The following is a 21101-nucleotide window of genomic DNA, read 5'->3' on the forward strand; positions in this document are numbered from 1 at the left end:
GTAGGAAGTTGAGGTTTTATGGTCAGCGATAACTTTATAATTTCCAAAATATCTTAAATAATTTCAGTCCGTTTTATTTATTTATAGGTTTTTGTTTATTTTAATAGAAAATCTGGCAACATTCCTTCGCCCTGCATTAGTCTGGCAGTTATCAAAAAAGTGAGCGGCTATTTTACACTAAGTGCAAATAGGATAATTTTTTTGTGATATGCTATTTACACTAAGTGCAAATATCAATAGATTCTATGTATACTCTATTCAAATAGCAGAATTTTCTGCTGTTTATACTAGGCTACTTACTTCAAATAGTGGCAATTATCTGCACCTCAGTATTGTAGTACATTATAAAACAGAATGCAATAATAACTTATTGAGTGTAATTTAATGGATGTCACCTTATTGGGACAATAAAACCCTCCCTACCCTTAACTTTTTGAGTATTTACTTCATTTACATTGAAAATAAATACTTCTCTGATGTGATTTGAAATTTTAAAAGGAAGAAAAAAATAACGCCAAAAGGCTGATTCGAACCCGTGTTGATCACATCAAAGACACACAGTTTATCTTCTGTGCCACTGGAACTTATTTAAGAATTGTCTTTTGTAATCTTGACTATGCAAAAAACACGTTTGGTGGGTAATATGTATGTTAACAAACTTTGATGCAATAAACAGGGCATGATTTAAAATGAGAATCCCTCCAAAAACATCTACATGTCTGTCTCTTTTCAAGTGTTAGAAAAATATAATTAGTTTAATTTATAGGGGTTATTATATCACAGTTCTATAATAAGGGGGTTATTATAGAAACTCCCTGGACCTCACTAATTTTCAAAGCCTGGCTAAGGCCGTGGTTATAATAATAAAACGCAATATATTTCAGTATTTGAACCTTATAATTAAATACAAACGATGGAGAAAAACTGCAAAAAGGTCCACTTTTTGAAAAAAAAAAAGACCCCCCCCCCCCCCCCCCTTTCAATAGGCTGGTGTATATAACTGTTATGATGTATATAACTGTTATAGCATTAAGTAATGTGTATGATACGTTAATTATTATTTTTTTATACGTTAAAAAAAGTTTTTATTCCCTTTCAGATTGGCACTTCAGAGCCTGTTCGCGACTCCGTTGATTCAGGTCGGCACTTCGGAGCCTGTTCGCGACTCCGTTGATTCAGATCGGCACTTCGGAGCTTTTTCGCGACTCGGTTCATTCGGATCGGCACTTCGGAGCTTTTTCGTGACTCGGTTCATTCAGATCGGCACTTCGGAGCCTGTTCGCGACTCCGTTGATTCAGATCGGCACTTCGGAGCTTTTTCGCGACTCGGTTCATTCGGATCGGCACTTCGGAGCTTTTTCGTGACTCGGTTCATTCAGATCGGGACTTCGGAGCCTGTTTGCGATTTTTAAAAATTCAGATCTGGACATCAGAACAGGAATTTTTTATCAAACAGTTCATTGGTGATAAATGAATATTTGGACCTGAGCCTTTTTTTTTTTTTTTTTACTTGTCGATTTGATTTTTTAATGATTTTAATGACTTTTGAAAGTAAAGCCTTCTTGTACCTCAGGATGTATATTGATTGTTTTGATTCAGATCGGCACTTCGGAGCGTGTTAGCGACTCTGTTGATTCAGATCAGCACTTCGGAGCATGTTCGCGACTCGGTTGATTCAGATCGGCACTTCGGAGCATGTTCGCGACTCGGTTGATTCAGATCGGCACTTCGGAGCCTGTTCGCGACTCCGTTGATTCAGATCGGCAATTCGGAGCATGTTCGCGACTCGGTTGATTCAGATCGGCACTTCGGAGCCTGTTCGCAACTCGGTTGATTCAGATCGGCACTTCGGAGCCTGTTCGTGACTCCGTTGATTCAGATCGGCACTTCGGAGCTTTTTCGCGACTCGGTTCATTCAGATCGGCACTTCGGAGCCTGATCGCGACTCGGTTGATTCAGATCTGGACATCGGAACAGGAAGATTTTGTCAAACAATTCATTGGTGATAAATGAATATTTGGACCTGTGCCTTTTTTCTTTTTTTACTTGTCGATTTGATTTTTCAATGATTTCAATGACTTTTGAAAGTAAAGCCTTCTTGTACCTCAGTTGCTTGTGTTGTGTTTTATTAATTGTGGATGGATTTATCAACTGAGAAATAAAGTTGAACAGAAATTATAATGAACTCTTAAAGATGAAGATGAAAAGAAATGGTAATATTGCATATAAAATGATATCTAAGTATGAACTAACTTGGGCAATACAGTAAATAGTCTTACTCAGTGAAAAAATGTTTGGCTCAGTTTACAGAAAAATGTACGGTACACATCCTTTCATTATGATGCAACATTGTTTTCTCTTCAGGTGAGTATTTAACATATTTATTACTGTGGGGATTAGTGTGTAAGTGCTATACACACACACACACACACACACACACACCGGTCAGAGTGTGGGATCAGAATGATTTATTTTGATGAAAAAACAGATTATTATTATTTATTTTATTTTTTTACAGGAGTTTACTAATCGAAACTGCATTTATTTGATCAAAAGTACAGGGAAAAAAGTGAAATATTATTATGAAGTAAAACAAAAAAATTATATTTAAATGTACATAAAAATCTATTTTATTTCTGTGATTTTCAGCATCATTACTCCAGTCTTCAGTGTAACATGATCTTCAGAAATGATTCTAATATGATGATTTATTATCAGAGATGTGCTGCTGAAACTGTGATATTCTTTCAGGATTCTTTGATGAATGAAAAGTTAAAAAGAAGAGAATTTATTTAAAAAAGAAGACTTTTCTAACAATAAAGACTGGAGTTAAAAAGTTTGTGGTCAGTAAAATGTATTCTTTCTTTCTAAAAAAAAAAATAGAACTCTTTTAGGATGTATTGTTGATTGTTTTGATTCAGATCGGCACTTTGGAGCGTGTTAGCGACTCTGTTGATTCAGATCGGCACTTCTGAGCATGTTCGCGAATCGGTTCATTCAGATCGGGACTTCGGAGCCTGTTTGTGATTTTTTAAAATTCAGATCTGGACATCGGAGCAGGAAGTTTTTGTCAAACAGTTCATTGGTGATAAATGAATATTTGACCTGAGGCTTTTTTTTTACTTGTCGATTTGATTTTTAAATGATTTCAATGACTTTTGAAAGTAAAGCCTTCTTGTACCTCAGTTGCATGTGTTGTGTTTTATTAATTGTGGATGGATTTATCAACTGAGAAATAAAGTTGAACAGAAATTATCATGAACTCTTAAAAATGAGGATGAAAAGAAAAGGTAATATTGCATATAAAATTATATCCAAGTATGAACTAACTTGGGCAATACAGTAAATATTCTTAGTGAAAAAATTTTTGGCTCAGTTTACAGAAAAGTGTACGTCACACATCCTTTCATTATGATGCAACATTGTTTCCCCTTCAGGTGAGTATTTAACATCTTAATTATTGTGGGGATTAGTGTGTAAGTGCTATACACACACACACACACACACTGATCAGAGTTTGGGATCAGAATTATTTATTTTGATGAAAAAAAACTGATTAATATTATAATTTTTTTTTACAGAGGTTTACTCATCGAAACTGCATTTATTTGATCAAAAGTACAGGGAAAAAAGTTAAATATTATTATGAAGTAAAACAAAATTTTTTCTATTTTAATATGCATTAAAATCTATTTTATTTCTGTGATTTTCAGCATGATTACTCCAGTCTTCAGTGTCACATGATCTTCAGAAATCATTATAATATTATGATTTATTATCAGAGATGTGCTGCTGAAACTGTGATATTCTTTCAGAATTCTTTGATGAATGAAAAGTTAAAAAGAAGAGAATTTATTTAAAATATAAGTCTTTTCTAACAATAAACACTGGAGTTCAAAAGTTTGTGGTCAGTAAAATATATTCTTTCTTTCTTAAAAAAATAAATAAAACTCTTTTAGGATGTATTATTGATTGTTTTGATTCAGATCGGCACTTTGGAGCGTGTTAGCGACTCTGTTGATTCAGATCGGCACTTCGGAGCCTGTAAGCGACTCCGTTGATTCAGATCGGCACTTCGGAGCCTGTAAGCGACTCCGTTGATTCAGATCGGCACTTCGGAGCATGTTCGCGACTCGGTTGATTCAGATCGGCACTTCGGAGCTTGTTCGCGACTCCGTTGATTCAGATCGGCACTTCGGAGCCTGTAAGCGACTCCGTTGATTCAGATCGGCACTTCGGAGCATGTTCGCGACTCGGTTGATTCAGATCGGCACTTCGGAGCTTGTTCGCGACTCCGTTGATTCAGATCGGCAATTCGGAGCATGTTCGCGACTCCGTTGATTCAGATCGGCACTTCGGAGCTTTTTCGCGACTCGGTTGATTCAGATCGGGATTTCGGAGCCTGGTCGCGACTCGGTTGATTCAGATCGGGATCTGATTTTTTAAAATTCAGATCTGGACATCGGAGCAGGAAGTTTTTGTCAAACAGTTCATTGGTGATAAATGAATATTTGGACCTGAGCCTTTTTTTTTTTTTTACTTGTCGATTTGATTTTTCAATGATATCAATGACTTTTGAAAGTAAAGCCTTCTTGTACCTCAGTTGCTTGTGTTGTGTTTTATTAATTGTGGATGGATTTATCAACTGAGAAATAAAGTTGAAGAGAAATTATAATGAACTCTTAAAGATGATGATGAAAAGAAATGGTAATATTGCATATAAAATGATATCTAAGTATGAACTAACTTGGGCAATACAGTAAATATTCTTACTCAGTGCAAAATGTTTGGCTCAGTTTACAGAAAAGTGTACTTCACACATCCTTTCATTATCATGCAACATTGTTTTCTCTTTAGGTATTTAACATCTTTATTATTGTGGGGATTAGTGTGTAAGTGCTATACACACACAAACACACACACACCGGTCAGAGCAAAATTGCAACAATAGAATTTCTGCCTGTTAATTGAAACATTTCAAGGTAAGTAGGCTAACCTATTTAAATTAATGATACATAAGTTTTCAATTTTACTTAGACCTATGACTTCCAAAAATTATGGAAAAAGACAAATGAGGTGAAATGATAAGTGTATTGCTGCCCAACATTCTGTCCAACCAAGTTTCCTTTCATTTACAGTGTACTTTTGTTCCTCCCTACAAGTCCAAATCAAGGGTAAAGTGTGGTAAAATTTACACACATTAGCCGCAAATATTGCCACAAATTTTCTGGAGGGAGTGAAAACTGGTTTAGTCTGTCTCTAAGTGCAAATGATAGTAGATCCCCAGCAAAGACTGTCAAAATGTGAACTGTAAGCTTAGTTTATTTTGTTTGTTTTTTACGTGTGCTTTCTCTGTACTTTTGTCATTTAAAGGCCTTTGTGCAGAAATTGTCTTTAAAACCCATCCTGTCATCTGCACCATACCACACAAATGGAAAAATGGTGTGCACATCATACATGGAAATAAAGCGGTCCTTCATTGACATTCGCCCTGTAGGTAAAAGCAACACTTAAAATTACAGTGCCCTGTGTAGTCAAGTCACCTTTATTTATTTTGTGTAAGACACACGTTGTACTATACAAATCATTCTAAGAAGCTATTTTGAAAAAAAAAAAAAAATGACAGAATTTACATTTTTGGTTGAATCATCACTTTAACCAATTTAAATTCGCTATAGCTTTTAACTAATTTAAATTCACTCAAATATCATCCCATTGCATGTTAACTGAACTTTTTTTTACAATTCTTTTAAGGTTGGCACTAATTAGTGCTGTACTTGAATCAGAGACAAGCCAGAATCCACATGTCCTGGTGCTTGGTGACAAGGAAAACTCTTCCCAAGTTTGTATTATTTTAAATGGGGAGGCGATGAAACAGAAGACGATACTACAAGCAGTCGATCTGTGTTTCAAACTTTTCTTTGTATACGGCATCTACTACTTAAACCCCTCTGAGTTTTTGGAACACACAGTCTTTAATAGTTTCTTCTGCACACTGTCTCCTCCTTAAAAACTTTGTATTTAGTAATCAGTAAAAAACTTTTTTATTTTATTGATAATCAGTAGGTCCAGCAGTATATATTTTATTATTATTACTTGATTTTATGATTATTTTTTGTTTAATTATTATTATATGTTATGTTAATTTTATTTGAAAGTCGTAATATATGTATGGTATGGCAACCCATACTCAGAATTGGTGCTCTGCATTTAACCCATCCAAGTGCACACACACAGCAGTGAGAAGTGAACACACCGTGAACACACACCCAGAGCAATCAGTGGGCAGCTATAGAGCCAGCACCTGGGGAGCAACTGGGGGTTCAGTGCCTTGACATATTGTGAATTTTGGAAATGATTACATCTGTCTTTATTCAATACATTTTGACTTTTGGAGTTTACAATGCTTTAGCATTATCGGAAATGTTTGGACCACACGAATCGGAAACAATTTTATGCAGCCTCTAATGAAATCTAGAATGAATAAATAGTTCTGTTATATTAGGACAGATAATAAACATCATAACACAAAATTGAAATTTAAATGAATGTGAAAATTTATTAGGTTTGGTTTTATTACAATGCCTGTAATATGTGCGGTCAAATTGACCGCTATGGCCATTCAAGGTAGAAATACTCAGAACTCTTTTGTGTTTTGTAATTTTAATAAAATAACAATGTTAAAATAAAATTTACATTAATTTAAGAAAAGTCATGGAACTGTAGTTATATGGGTTTTATTTCAACAAAGTTATTACATTGCAAATCTTTAAAACAGTCAAAATGACTGCCTTGGTAGTTCTAGTGTTAACTCAACTGTTGGATAACTTTTAACCCAACAGGATTTTAACCCAATGGGTTGGGTTGAAATAACATGGGAAGGTGCTATACCAACCCATGGTTGGGTTATTTTTAACCCAACATTTTTTAGTGTGTGTAATTTCTTTTTCTTTTCATTTGTTTGTTTATTTAATTGTACTGCCTTAATGGTTTGATGTTTTCTACTGTTTATAAAAAAATTCTGAAAAAAGATTCGCAAATCTGCTCCACAGCTCCGATCCGAGTCAAATGATTCGCGGATCAGTTCCGAAGTCGCGATCCAAATCAAATGATTCGTGGATCCGCTCCGAAGTCCCGATCCGAATGAAATGAGTCGCGAATCCGCTCCGACGTCCCGAATTAAATGAGTCGCGAATCCATTAGGTCCTGAATGACAGAACCTAATGATGCCATGTAGACAGAGAAGAGAAGTGGTCCAAGAACTGAGCCCTGAGGCACCCCAGTAATTAGCTATTGTGACATGGACACCTCAACTCTCCAAGATACTTTAATGAAACCTATCCGAGAGATAAGACTCAAACCACTGGAGTGCGGTTCCTGAGATGTCCTTTGTCAGTAGGGTTGACAAGAAGATCTCATGGTTAACGGTTTCAAAAACAGGGGATAGATCCAGCAAGATCTGGAATCCATTCTTGCCAACAACTGAGAGCAAGGCAGTCTGAGTTGAATTTCCACTTCTGAAACCAGACTATAATATTTATATAGAAATTGATTTAATTGGCAAGATGATATTATATGACGTGATTAAAACATATTCTCAAACACACACACACACACACACACACACACTTATTATAAGTTTCTTTATACAAAGTCATATTTATAGTTATATCCAAGTTAAATATATAGAAATATTCATATGCAATTAATACAACAAATTCAAATAATCAATTCTTGGCAAATGTAAATAACCCACTGTTAGATTAACAAACTTTTGGAATATTGGTGTACCAATTTGTATTACATTTAACTATTTGCTAAACACCTTTAATTGTTTAATTGACACCCTTTATCTGAAGAGAAACTACTATAATGCACAACTTATTGTGGCTTATTGCTATTATAATAATAAAAAAGAAACAAAATGGCTCATCCAATCAGAATTAAGAGCCAGAACTTTACGTTTCATAAGACTTTCTCCTATTCTAGTCCACTTTTGTAATTCAGTAGACTTGTCCTGTACATGCGATCAGATCAGAGTTTAAGCGCGTCACAGTAATAACTGCGCAGTTAGTTCAAGTTCATCTGGTAGCGTAACAATCAGCGCTCTCTAATAACTGGTTTCTGCTGTGATTAGTAAGATCAGAAAGCCTTGTGGAATGTGACTGACGTGTGTTCACAGTTCTTTAACGACATGCTAATTGGAGACTGATAGCAGCTGGGGGAAGTGTGACATCTCTGTCCGAGACAGAACACGAGGATTAGGCTCTCAGCTAGCATCTTTGTTTTAGAGATTAGCTCCCTGACCTTAAACTGCTAAAGTGCGTTGCGCTGCTCAACCACGGTCAGGTCAGCAGACGTGTCTCTAACATGGGGTCCTTTAGCTTCAGCGCTCATTAAAAGGACACACATGACCTCTTCAGCCATCGCTGGAGTCATATGCTGCCTTCAGCTGCTCGTGAGATGCTCCTACTGATGAGTTCAGCAGCCGTGACGTGATTTTGGTTGGAAAAATACCCCAACCCTGCTGAAAAAAATAAGCTAAAACCTACGAAAGATGGTTGGATGGTCTTAGCTGGTCTCCCAGTCTGGCTAGACTGGTAAAGCTGGTTTTAGCTGGTTGTTCCAGCTGGTCTCCAAGTCTGACCAGCTAAACAAGTTAGAGGCTAAAGAAAACCCATCTAAAGCCAGCCCACTGACCAGCTAAAACCAGCTAACCAGCTTAGGCTGGTTTTAGCGGTTTTCTTTTTGTTGTAGTTGTTGTTTTTTGTTTTTAAAGCAGGGAAGTCCTCTCTTCTTCAATGAGGAAGTTAAATCTCAAAAGCTACTTGCCACACTCACGTTTAAATTACAGATTCAAATCAGAAAAGAACACTGGAAGCCTCACATTCAAATGGCCTTGCCACCCTAAAGTTAAAAATAAGGTGGCATTTGACCAATTTGTCTTTTGTTTCTGTCTCGCTTTTCCTTCCTTGTCTAGCTAGCTTGATTTCCCTCTGTTTTGACTCTCCAAATAGTCAAAAGTCTGTCTTCATATTACAGACAACATAATCCGTCTCAACCAAGGTTTTGGTTCATGTGGTTGTCAGACAGAAATAGACTCAAAGGCTCTCAGATGAATGTGCAAAAACAGCTTTTAGCATGTTTCTGAAATAAAATGAATGAGCTGTGATTTAAGGATGCACTTCTATTAAAAGGTACAGGAGATGTTCAGAAATATGCTCTGCTCAAGATCAGACAACTTAATAAGGTGATGAATGTGACAAGAAAAGTTGCTCATACATAGAAAAAGTTAGTCATGACTCAGAAAGGGATTGACGGCTTACAAGAAAACATCAACCTCAGTTTTATTTTGTTCTTTTCACATTTGTTATTTTACATCTCTTGCATATTTATTATTATACCATTTTCTGAAGATGAATGTTAAAGATTTATGCTTAAACCACAAATAAACACAAACATCCACTGATAATACTTATATAATACTAATACCTGTGCTGTTTTCCCTCCAAAATGATGTCATTTCCTGAAGGATGAGGCCATGAAGGAATGGGCTTTTGTTAGCTAAAATGATTAAAATAAATGATGGAAAGTCATTCTGAAGATATTATGGACTCAAGTTAAAAAACTAAAAAAAACTAATTTAGTTAATTAAATTAAATTTGTATTAAATTTTCTAATTATACATTTTCTAATTATGATTATTTAGTAAAAAAAACTAATTAAATTTTCAACCATGTTGTCCAACCAAAAATTAAAAATCTCTCATTTTTCAAAATAATAAACATTTTTAAAAAATGTTATGGTTGTAATTACAATACAAGTCAAACATTGAAGTAAGTTGCTGTTTTTGTCGCTCTTCCGAAGAAGATCTTTTGTTTTGCCAATGTAGCCACAAAGAGGAATTTTGTTAAAAAAAATGTAAATGTCCAATTTCATTTAGTAAATGACTTTTCTTTCTGTTTTACAGTTTTCTTTGGGTTGTTTGACCAGGAAAATATCAGCTGAAAACTGATGAGCTCAAAACATCCAGTCTCTCATACCACTGAAGTGAATGTTATACATATATCAGTATATACTGTATTGTAATATTTGATAAATGATTGTTGTATCTGATTGCATTAATCTGTATAGAGTGACAACAATCCAACATTTATGATTTCACATTTATGATTTTTGACTAGGTTCATATCATCTAAAGTGTATTGCTTTGGTAGCTAACATACACTTTTTTTTATGTGAGCTTTTACTTGTTTGTATATTAATCACACAATAATTACACAATTTTGATCATGTAAAACCAACAAAATTACAGCAGCATCGGAGCACATTTTATTTTATTATTAAAAGTGAATTGGATTAATGATGATTTTGACAGAAAACTGTTGCTACAGTAGCTAACACGTCTTCACACCTCTTGATTGATGACAAATTTCAGTTTTTTAGTTTTGTTTTCTTTGAACATTAAGTTTAACAACAAAGTTCAAGAGTGTAAACTTTATAATTCAGCTGAACTGTGCTCGTATGTTTTAAACACTTCAGCTACCTCGTATGTTCTTCCTCCACTCATGTATTAAACAAATACGTGATCTTTTTAGTGCATTTACTTGAACTCAGGTAATATCAATGGGGGGATGCTGCCGAAATTATATCAACATTGGTTACATATACATATATTCAATAGTTTGATCTAAATTATTGCTAGAGATAATTTAATATTTGTAGGGACATGTTCTTAGCATCCCTACTAAAGTCTACACCCTTGACTCCACTTTATGTCATTCTAAAGCTATGCATTTCTTTCTTCTGCAGTGCATACACGCACAAACTACATTTCTGAACAATGCATAATGTAGAGAGGAAGTGTAATATTTCTGAGCAGCAGTGACGCCTCATCATGCAAACGAATGCAAATACAAATCAGTAAATGTTTGACACGTTTGTGTTTGCATTTTAATGATCCTGTGAAGTCTGACTTGCATGAACAAACATAAACGTACTAATAATGCTAATATATAACTGTATAAGTGGGAGCAGTTAATTCTTTTTTCATGCATGAGAGGAATCAGTGCTACTGAGGTGCAGCTGTTGTTTGGGGGTTTAACAGGTCAGGTTGATGGTCAGGTCAGAGGGCAACTGCCTGCTGAACCTGCCCCGGGGCAACAATAGTCAGAGACGTGTTTGCATCTTCATGCAGAGGCACAGCAACCAATACAAATTCTTTATGGGAAATCATATTTTTATCAGAAGTAGCATTTTGCTTGAGCAGCATGATTCTGCATCATCAGCAACATGATTGCATTAATATTCATGAGCTAAATTTATGTGTGATCCTGCTTATGTGTGTGTTCGTGTGCGGCGGAGAGGACGTTTATCTATTCAGAGCGTGAATCAAACTTCAACATGAATCTCAGGATGAACTGTGTGACCTCAGACAGACGTAGAAAGGTTTTCCTCCATGACAGAACATGTAACTTCAATCTGCTCAGTGATCTGACAAACAAGAGGAAGACAATGACAGATCGAGACAAACACTAACATCACCGTTCCTCCATTAAAACTGCTGCATGCATTTGACAAGCTGAGCTTGGTCCATGACATCAAAGGAGTTACTGATAGCACTAGTGGTAAAACTTGCAAATATAATGGTATATGAAAATACAGAAGCATGGTAGTACCATGTTTTTTGGACCTGAACTACTGTAAAACCATTGCAATCTTTGAAGTACTTTGGAGTACCATGAAAATTCATTGCTATATGAATAAAGTAGTCATTTACCATGGTCCTTAATATATGAATATAAAAAAACATGAAAATTTGATTTAAATTAAAATTATTTTATTATGTCCAAGAGCAAAATACATAAAACTATGTTTAACGTCATTATACAATGAATGCCAAGTGCCATGATTTGTGGACATGATTTAATTTGTGCAATAAATATATAAATAAATACAAATATAACAAACCCAACTGTGTGATCAGTGTCCTGATATAGCAAAGTATTAATAAAAGATGCAATAATTAATATTATGTTATAAAGCACAATATGGAACAAAACCATGAAAGCGTGTATAATGTAAGATCAGATGGTACTTGGCTTTCATTGTATACTGTAAAATAAAATAAATATAGAATTTAATTTAAATTATTTAATTGACATGAGACTATGTCACAGATGTGGAAACATTACAAAATGAATCTCAGGATTAATCACGGTCTAGTTTTCTAGATAACTGTTATAATAAAAGGCTTGTTAATGGACGACTTGACTGCATTAAATTGAATCATTCCCAACATAATCAGCTCCAGACTGTGGAGAATCCATCAGGAGACGGTGACAGTAAGCGGAAGAGTCCAGGGGTCCGGCCTCACGCTGCTGTAGGGAATCTCACACCTCCTATAGAAGCTCCTGGACGAGGCTGAGAGATCATGTGACTGACGCTCATGCTAGGAAATCTTTCTTTGAGTGCAGGAGTCACTCAGAGACAGTCTGCAATATCTGGAGCCAACCAAACACTCTCTCAGCTAACAGGGAACATTCTCAGAACGTTCCGGCAAGGTTCTCTCAACGTTACGATCAAAGCATTATGAATCATCCATTCTTAACATCAAAAGAACAGTTCACCCAAAAAGGAAAATTCTGTCATAATTTATTTGAAAAAAGACATTTTGAAGAATGTTGGTGACCAATCGGTTAACGGTAGCCATTGACTTCTACAGCAGGCCCTTTCAAAAATACTATGGAAGTCAATGGGTGGCAACAACAAGTGTTTGGTTACCAACATTATTCAAAATCTCTTCTTTTGTGAGCAGAGTAATGATGACACGGGTTTCATTTTTCTGTGAACTATCCCTTGTACGTTCTCTCATCTTTAATACTAGAAAAACAAAACCATTTATACAACATTCAGGGAACTTTTCTGAAATGTGTTCTTGGACATTTGTTCACTTGCTTCAAAATGTTTACTTACTCGGTGTCTGAAACAAAACTTGAGAATAACCTGAGCTTCATCCTCAACAGCTCTCACTGTCTCAGTCCAGAAGAACGTAAACATGACTTTGTTTCAAGGTGGACTCTGGGAGGCTCGCTGTAATTGAATCTCATTTAAGTTAGCACTTGGAGGTCTTAGTATGGATTTTGCCAAAATGTGAAGTATGCAGATGAACACACTGTGCTGGAAATGCTTATCCTTCTCTATCTAGTTAGTTCATCTTAGAAATAAAGCAGATATTGGGTCTAATTAAATTTTGTGAGAAAATGTAATTTGATGAACCAGACACGATGGGTCAAGGTGACCTCACACAGTGTCCTCAGGTTGTATTTTGCACATTTGACAAATGTAGATTGTCTGGGTTTACTGTGCATGCAAACACTAGTATAATATGCTTTTTATGTAATATGCAAGCCCTGAACCCAAACCTAATCTCATGTTTGGAGGTGCTGCTCCCTTGTGGTGAAGAGGAATCATCACGCAAGCCCAGCGATTCAGGGGACATTTCACTGTTTGTAAGTGTTTTTTACTCGGGTGAACTTGAATAGGAGCACTTCCGGGGTTGAATAGTTGCCGTGCTGAGGGTGTCCAGAAACACCCAGCCTCTGTAAATTAATCAATCCTCTTTCCAGATAAGTTGGCATTATTGTATATTATATGATTTTTCTAAGCCTCTTAATTAGTGCTGCACTGTGAATCGACACTATATAGTTACGAAGACTCATTAATATTACATGCTTTTAAAAGTCCTGACGTGTAGGTTTTGCACGGTCATTTATATTGTGTTAACATAAAAAAAAAAACGCATATCTTTTACAGATTCCTAAAAATGACCATTGATATTTAAAATAAATTTGTGTTTCGGTAATGTGTTCACTCATACAGTGTTGGTCCAGACACCTGACAATGATTTATATTCCAAGCAAACATTTTTATTTCAACAATCAGATTACAGATAAGCATGCATTAAATATGTAAATAAATTAAATAAATTATACAGCAGATTGAAACGTCGAGCTCAAATTTCACCGTTAATTTGACCAAATTTCCCTCTCAGATGCTTTTACTCTTGCTATTTTTTAGCATTTAAATTTTTCTTTTGACTTGAGTGAATCCATCTTTTTTGTTTCAGGTTCTAGAATGCCAAATGTAAAATATTAAGAAAAGGTAATTAAAGGAAGAAACATACCTGAAGGATTGAAATCCTCATCATGGCTCTGTTGTTCCTCAGCTGTGGTTTCTCTCTTCGTCTTCCTGTAGTCCAGCAGTGTGTCTGAGCACATCTTCAGTGGCGTCTGCTGTTCTCCAGCGTTACAGTCTGAACCCAGAGACTCGGTGGAGGTTTGGTGACTGTCACACACTCTGCTCTGCTCCACTGACGCTCAGGAGAAAGCGAGGCTGAGCTCGGAGTCCTGTGTGTCACTGGATCTCTGTTCAGAGAGTTGATCTCAGATCAGTGTCACACAACCAAACCTTTTCCAGCTCCTGATAAAAACACAATCAATTGACAAATCAACAAAAATGCCAACCAACAGCAAAATCTCCAGGGTCACCAATTCTTTCTTCAACTGACAGATTTCTGTGATGAAACCATCAATATCCAGCAAAGACAGATCAGTTCCTACTGATTTACAGCACATCACATCCACCGGAGCGCTCATGATCAACACATCATGAATAAACACATCAACATTGATCAAAAGCTTACACAACTACTATACACGCTTTAGTTTCATTTTACTGAGAGTAGAAATCAGATTTTAAAAGTCTTTATCAGTTTAATCAACGGTGTGAGGATCTGCAGCGCCTCCTACATGAGAACATCAACACATTTTTTCAGGATGAATCTCACTTTTTATGATTATGAATCCCTGACTAACATGTTTTCCTTCGAAGTGAAGAGCTCTACACACTCGTTTTATCCATGCGTTTTTTTTGTGGTTTTATCAACAGGACACCATCTAGGTTGACGATAAAGAAAAATGAATCTTTAACCTGAATAAAATTCTCAATGTAAAGATTCTGCATAATTATTTCCATTCTCACATAAAATTAAACAAGCAATACTCACATATTGTAGCTCGATAAACCAACAGATTGACTGACCATCAAAATAACCGTTAAAATTTGGAAGGCTGAGATTCGCGCTTCAGCACCATGACGTGGCTTAAACTCACAGTAACACACGGACTCAGGGACAGAAGGGAAGATGTTAACAAGTTGATTTATTAAAAGCAGGTATGTAAATGACTGAATGAAAGGAGCAGATGAGAGAATTCGGAGAATCCGTTGAGCTAGGTATTGTGATCGGGGTATACTAATCTTCCTTTTATAGGCAAAATTATAGAAAAGGTAGTTTTTAAATCAGCTGAACATCTGCTTAAACTCAAATGGATACCTGGACAATTTTCAATCTGGTTTCCGACCGCATCACAGCACAGAGACAGCACTCATTAAGATAATAAATGATATTCGCTTAAATTGTGACTCTGGCAAAATATCGGTGCTGGTATTACTAGATCTCAGTGCTGTGTTTGACACTGTCGATCATAACATACTACTAGAGAGACTGGAAAACTGGGTCAGGCTTTCTGGGGTGGTACTCAAATGGTTCAGGTCATACTTAAAAGGGAGAAGCTATTATGTGAGTCTAGGAGAGCATAAGTCTAAGTGGACGTCCATGACATGTGGAGTCCCACAAGGCTCAATGCTTGCACCGCTCTTGTTTAGCCTGTATATGCTTCCACTAAGTCAAATTATAAGAACCAAATTGCCTATTACAGCTATGCTGATGATACCCAGATTTACCTAGCCTTATCTCCAAATGACTACAGCCCCATTGACTCACTCTGCCAATGCATTGATGAAATTAATAATTGGATGTGCCAGAACTTTCTTCAGTTAAACAAGGAAAAAACTGAAGTCATTGCATTTGGAAACAAAGTTGAAGTGTTCAAGGTGAATGCATACCTTGACTCTAGGGGTCAAATAACTAAAAATCAAGTCAGGAATCTTGGTGTGATTCTGGAGACAGACCTTAGTTTCAGTAGTCATATCAAAGCAGGAACTAAATCAGCATACTATCATTTAATGCCTTTATCACCAGCAGGGTGGACTATTGTAATGGGCTCCTCACTGGCCTTCCCAAAAAGACCATTAGACAGCTGCAGCTCATCCAGAACGCTGCTGCCAGGATTCTGACTAGAACCAGAAAATCTGAGCATATCACCCCAGGCCTCAGGTCCTTACACTGGCTTCCAGTTACATTTAGGATTGGTTTTAAAGTACTTTTACTCGTATATAAGTCACTAAATGACCTAGGACCGAAATAGATTGCAGATATCTTCACTGAATATAAACCTAACAGAGCACTCAGATCATTAGGATAGAGTCAGTTAGAAATACCAAGGGTTCACACAAAACAAGGGGAGTCCTCCTTTAGTTACTATGCTGCCCGCAGTTGGAATCAGCTTCAAGAAGAGATCAGATGTGCTAAAACACTAGTCACATTTAAATCTAGACTCAAAACGCATCTTTTTAGCTGTGCATTCATTGAATGAGCACTGTGCAATGTCCGAACTGATTGCACTATATTTTCACGGTTTTATTTTTTTTTTATATGTAAAATCATTTAACTGTTTTAAATGTTTAAATCATTTTAAAATTGCTTGTTTTATTTCTCTTTTCTTTATGATTATTTTTCTTTCTTTTATGTAAAGCACTTTGAATTACCATCGTGTACAAAATGTGCTATATAAATAAACAAGTGGGGTGACCAGAATGGGGTTTACATTGCACACACCTTGGGAGAGATGAAGGAGAGGAGGACTTGGAAGAGGAGTCGTTGGAGAATTGCTGGGGAAACACAGGAGTCTTGGAGGATCAGGTAATCAAGGAGGTTAGGAGAAAGCTTGGTTTGGAGAGTCAAAGCTAATAACAGAATACCGGAGAAGTTCCATGCACTGACTACTAGATCGAACAATGTGAGAGACTGAGGTGTGTGCTTAAATGAGGTGGTGAGCTGATTGGATAATAGTGAACAGGTGCAGGTGATTAATACTCAGGTGAGGGAGTGCACTGTGATTGGCTGGTTGGTGAGACCGACTTGTGACACTCACGTGACTTAAAACTCAATGGGCTCAGGGGAGGGAGCTGTAACTTTACCTGCTGGTGTCGCTATCGGACATTGTTTCTTTAGAAACAATACTGAAGCATTTGTACTGTGTTTTTTTTTTCTCATCCAATATTTTGAGGAGACACTGTCTCTCTTTTTTTGTGGCCCTGAGCATCTTCATTTATACTTTTTTATTTTTTTTTTATTTTCTTTTTAAACCAATTAGACTTACTAGTTTAAAGCTGCGGTAGGGAACTTTTGACGCTCTAGCGGTTAATAAACAGAAATGCTTGCGTCTTGCGGAAGAACATCGTAGCCGGAACTACTTCTCTCTGTTTATGTCTATGAAGAATCACAAAGGTACTGGGTTACTCCGCCGCGGTATCCCCGAAGCAATCTAAAATAGTCCGAATATAAACACTTATTATAGGTGCACCCTAGTGATTCAGGACAAGCCAAAAACACGGTTTGGAAAATGGATTCATGGTGTACTCGCTTATTATATACATTTTTCTACATTTTGAACACAAACAAAGTTACGGACCGCAGCTCTGATTGGTTATTTTTTACCGGGAACGATGGAGTTTCTGCAAATAGCAATAGGACACTGGGAGGAGCCAGAGGAGCTTGATTTTTTTCACAGATTATCTGTCTCATGTTCTACTGTCAGGACATAATGACAGGTTTAATAAATATGTAAAAAATATTTTTTTTACAAAAGTTCCCTACAGCACCTTTAAATTAATAAACATTTTTAAATAGAATGTGTCAGGGCCATAACTCGCAAGACATGGGAAATACATTTGCAAATAAACTTTGTATTTCAATTTGAAATTTGGCAGTCACTGTACAAATTGGACAGTGACTGCCAAATCGTGCAAGATTTGCAGTAGCGAATATGTCACAATTTATGCATGTATCAATGGAAAATGGAATTGAAAAAAATATAGATATAGCCTAATTTGCAATTCCTTTTGAAAATAGTCTGGAATATAATTTCATATATTAAAGCCTATATAAAGAAAAAAAATTTTTTTTTGATACAGTATTTTCATTTAACACATATACATGTGTTAAACAAATTTTGTTGTTTGATTACCATTTAATGTGAGACTTTATTTAGTCCCTTTAAGACCGAATGCATGGATGTAAAATACGGACACATATCCTGTTTTTATCCACCTGTTTATGTTCATTGTAAGCCATAACCAATGGTATTTACTTGAGAAACTCCACGCGATGGACATTTTGAACTTTGATGTGTATTATTCAGCACAATTCTGCCTTTTGTACTAACTGCAAGTTAATCGATAACTAATTGAGATTGGATAGTAATTTTGTTCTAAGACGAGCTTGGCTTCCTTCAACACCTAGATGGAATACTTTAGACATTTTTAAAAATAAAAAAGAGGGGGAAAATGGGATATCTGGTCACCAAACTGCTCCATATTCATGATTATGGGTTGAGCTATTGTATGACATCACTGCAGGTGAGTTAATGAATTCAGTGAAGGTGAAACTATTAACAGATGAGCTGGAAGCTTCGTCAAACAAGAACCTCTTTATTCAGACACTGACATTAATCATCACATCTAATACTCACAGGTAAGTGATGCAAATGTAAATGCTTGTTCAGTAGTTTTTATTTTTGAAATGGTATCTGAATATTAAGTCAAGTTTTATATCTGCTGTCATGTCACACAAATAAAAACATAAAATACATGAACTGCAGACAAATGCAAAAACAAGTAAATAATTATAATTACAGCAGACTACATTAAATTAAAGAATGGCCATGACTGCTACAGTTAGCAAAAAAGAAAGAAAGAAAGAATGAAAAAAGAAGAGTTAGGTACTACTGTTACCTTTTCTGGATGAGTTGTGTGTTGTATACAGAAATAACATTATTTTATGATCTGTTTGATGTAAAGGCAGATGTATTTAGAGGATACTATTTTCAGTGTTTTGTTTTTGTCTCCAACAGGACAGAAATTAATATTAAGTTCTTTGATTTTGGTTTAAACACTGGGAACTAGTTTAACTTTAATTAGAAGGCTTACTTTATTATTTCCACTCCAAACTAAAAATGACCTTATTTTGTTACATTTAGGTTTTTGCATAAGATAAAACATGGACATGATCATAAAATTAATTTTAGCTACTTTTGCCTTTTTTTGAAGGGGAAAGACACAAGTTAACCAACAAGTTGAACTAGTTTAACAGAATAATAAGAATTTTTAGCTTAGGTGGCAAAAGTAGTCCCGGCCCGCGCATGTAGCCTGTCAGATACCCTTGTACATGCTCCGAAGTGCCGATCTGAATCACCCGAGTCGCGAACAGGCTCCGAAGTGCCGATCTGAATCAACCGAGTCGCGAACAGGCTCCGAAGTGCCGATCTGAATCAACCGAGTCGCGAACATGCTCCGAAGTGCCGATCTGAATCAACGGACTCGCGAACATGCTCCGAAGTGCCGATCTGAATCAACAGAGTCACTAACACGCTCCGAAGTGCCAATCTGAATCAACAGAGTCACTAACACGCTCCGAAGTGCCGATCTGAATAAAAAAAATCAACAATACATCCTAAAAGAGTTTTTTTTTTTTTTAGAAAGAAAGAATAAATTTTACTGACCACAAACTTTTGAACTCTAATGTTTATTGTTAGAAAAGACTTCTATTTTAAATAAATTCTCTTCTTTTTAACTTTTCATTCATCAAAGAATCCTGAAAGAATATCACAGTTTCAGCAGCACAACTCTGATAATAAATCATCATATTATAATGATTTCTGAAGATCATGTGACACTGAAGACTGGAGTAATGATGCTGAAAATCACAAAAATAAAATAGATTTTAATGTATATTAAAATAGAAAAATTATGTTTTAAAACAATGTTGCATCATAATGAAAGGATGTGTGAAGTACACTTTTCTGTAAACTGAGCCAAAAAAAATTTCACTGAGTAAGAATATTTACTGTATTGCTCAAATTAGTTCATACTTAGATATAATTTTATATAAACAATATTACCTTTTTTTTCATAATCATCTTTAAGAGTTCATGATAATTTCTGTTCAACTTTATTTCTCAGTTGATAAATCCATCCACAATTAATAAAACACAACACATGCTACTGAAGTACAAGAAGGCTTTACTTTCAAAAGTCATTAAAATCATTTAAAAATCAAATCGACAAGTAAAAAAAAAGGCTCAGGTCCAAATATTCATTTATCACCAATGAACTGTTTGACAAAAACTTCCTGCTCCGATGTCTAGATCTGAATTTTAAAAAAAATCACAAACAGGCTCCGAAGTCCCGATCTGAATCAACCGAGTCGCGAACAGGCTGCGAAGTCCTGATCTGAATCAACCGAGTCGCGAAAAAGCTCCAAAGGGACGATCTGAATCAACGAGTCGAGAAAAAGCTCCAAAGGGACGATCTGAATCAACGAGTCGAGAAAAAGCTCCGAAGTGCCGATCTGAACCAACGGAGTTGCTTTACAGGCTCCGAAGTGCCGATCTGAATCAACCGAGTCGCGAACATGCTCCGAAGTGCCGATCTGAATCAACAGAGTCGCGAACATGCTCCGAAGTGCCGATCTGAATCAACAGAGTCGCGAACATGCTCCGAAGTGCCGATCTGAATCAACAGAGTCGCTAACATGCTCCGAAGTGCCGATCTGAATCAACTGAGTCGCTAACATGCTCCAAAGTGCCGATCTGAATCAACAGAGTCGCTTACACGCTCCGAAGTGCCGATCTGAATCAACAGAGTCGCTAACACGCTCCGAAGTGCCGACCTGAATCAACAGAGTCACTAACACGCTCCGAAGTGCCGATCTGAATAAAAAAAAATCAACAATACATCCTAAAAGAGTTTTTTTTTTTTTTTTTTTTTTAGAAAGAAAGAATACATTTTACTGACCACAAACTTTTGAACTCTAGTGTTTATTGTTAGAAAAGACTTCTATTTTAAATAAATTCTCTTCT

The 21101-nt window shown here is 36.1% G+C and overlaps 1 long non-coding RNA gene across 2 annotated transcripts in view; it reads right to left on the reverse strand.

Moving 5' to 3' along the window:
• LOC127944363 (uncharacterized) overlaps positions 1 to 16999 on the reverse strand; it is a 28668-nt gene extending 11669 nt beyond the window's left edge. Inside the window, exons 1-2 of one of the 2 annotated variants that reach the window (XR_008150332.1) lie at positions 16799 to 16999; positions 14186 to 14481 (exon numbers count right to left, since the gene is read on the reverse strand). This is a non-coding gene — a long non-coding RNA (uncharacterized LOC127944363). The remainder of the gene's footprint in view (positions 1 to 14185; positions 14482 to 16798) is intronic. The other variant, XR_008150331.1, reaches the window with a different exon arrangement.
• Between the last annotated feature and the right edge of the window lie 4102 nt (positions 17000 to 21101).

The sequence above is a fragment of the Carassius gibelio genome, chromosome A23 (assembly GCF_023724105.1).
Source record: "Carassius gibelio isolate Cgi1373 ecotype wild population from Czech Republic chromosome A23, carGib1.2-hapl.c, whole genome shotgun sequence".
Taxonomy (NCBI): domain Eukaryota; kingdom Metazoa; phylum Chordata; class Actinopteri; order Cypriniformes; family Cyprinidae; genus Carassius; species Carassius gibelio.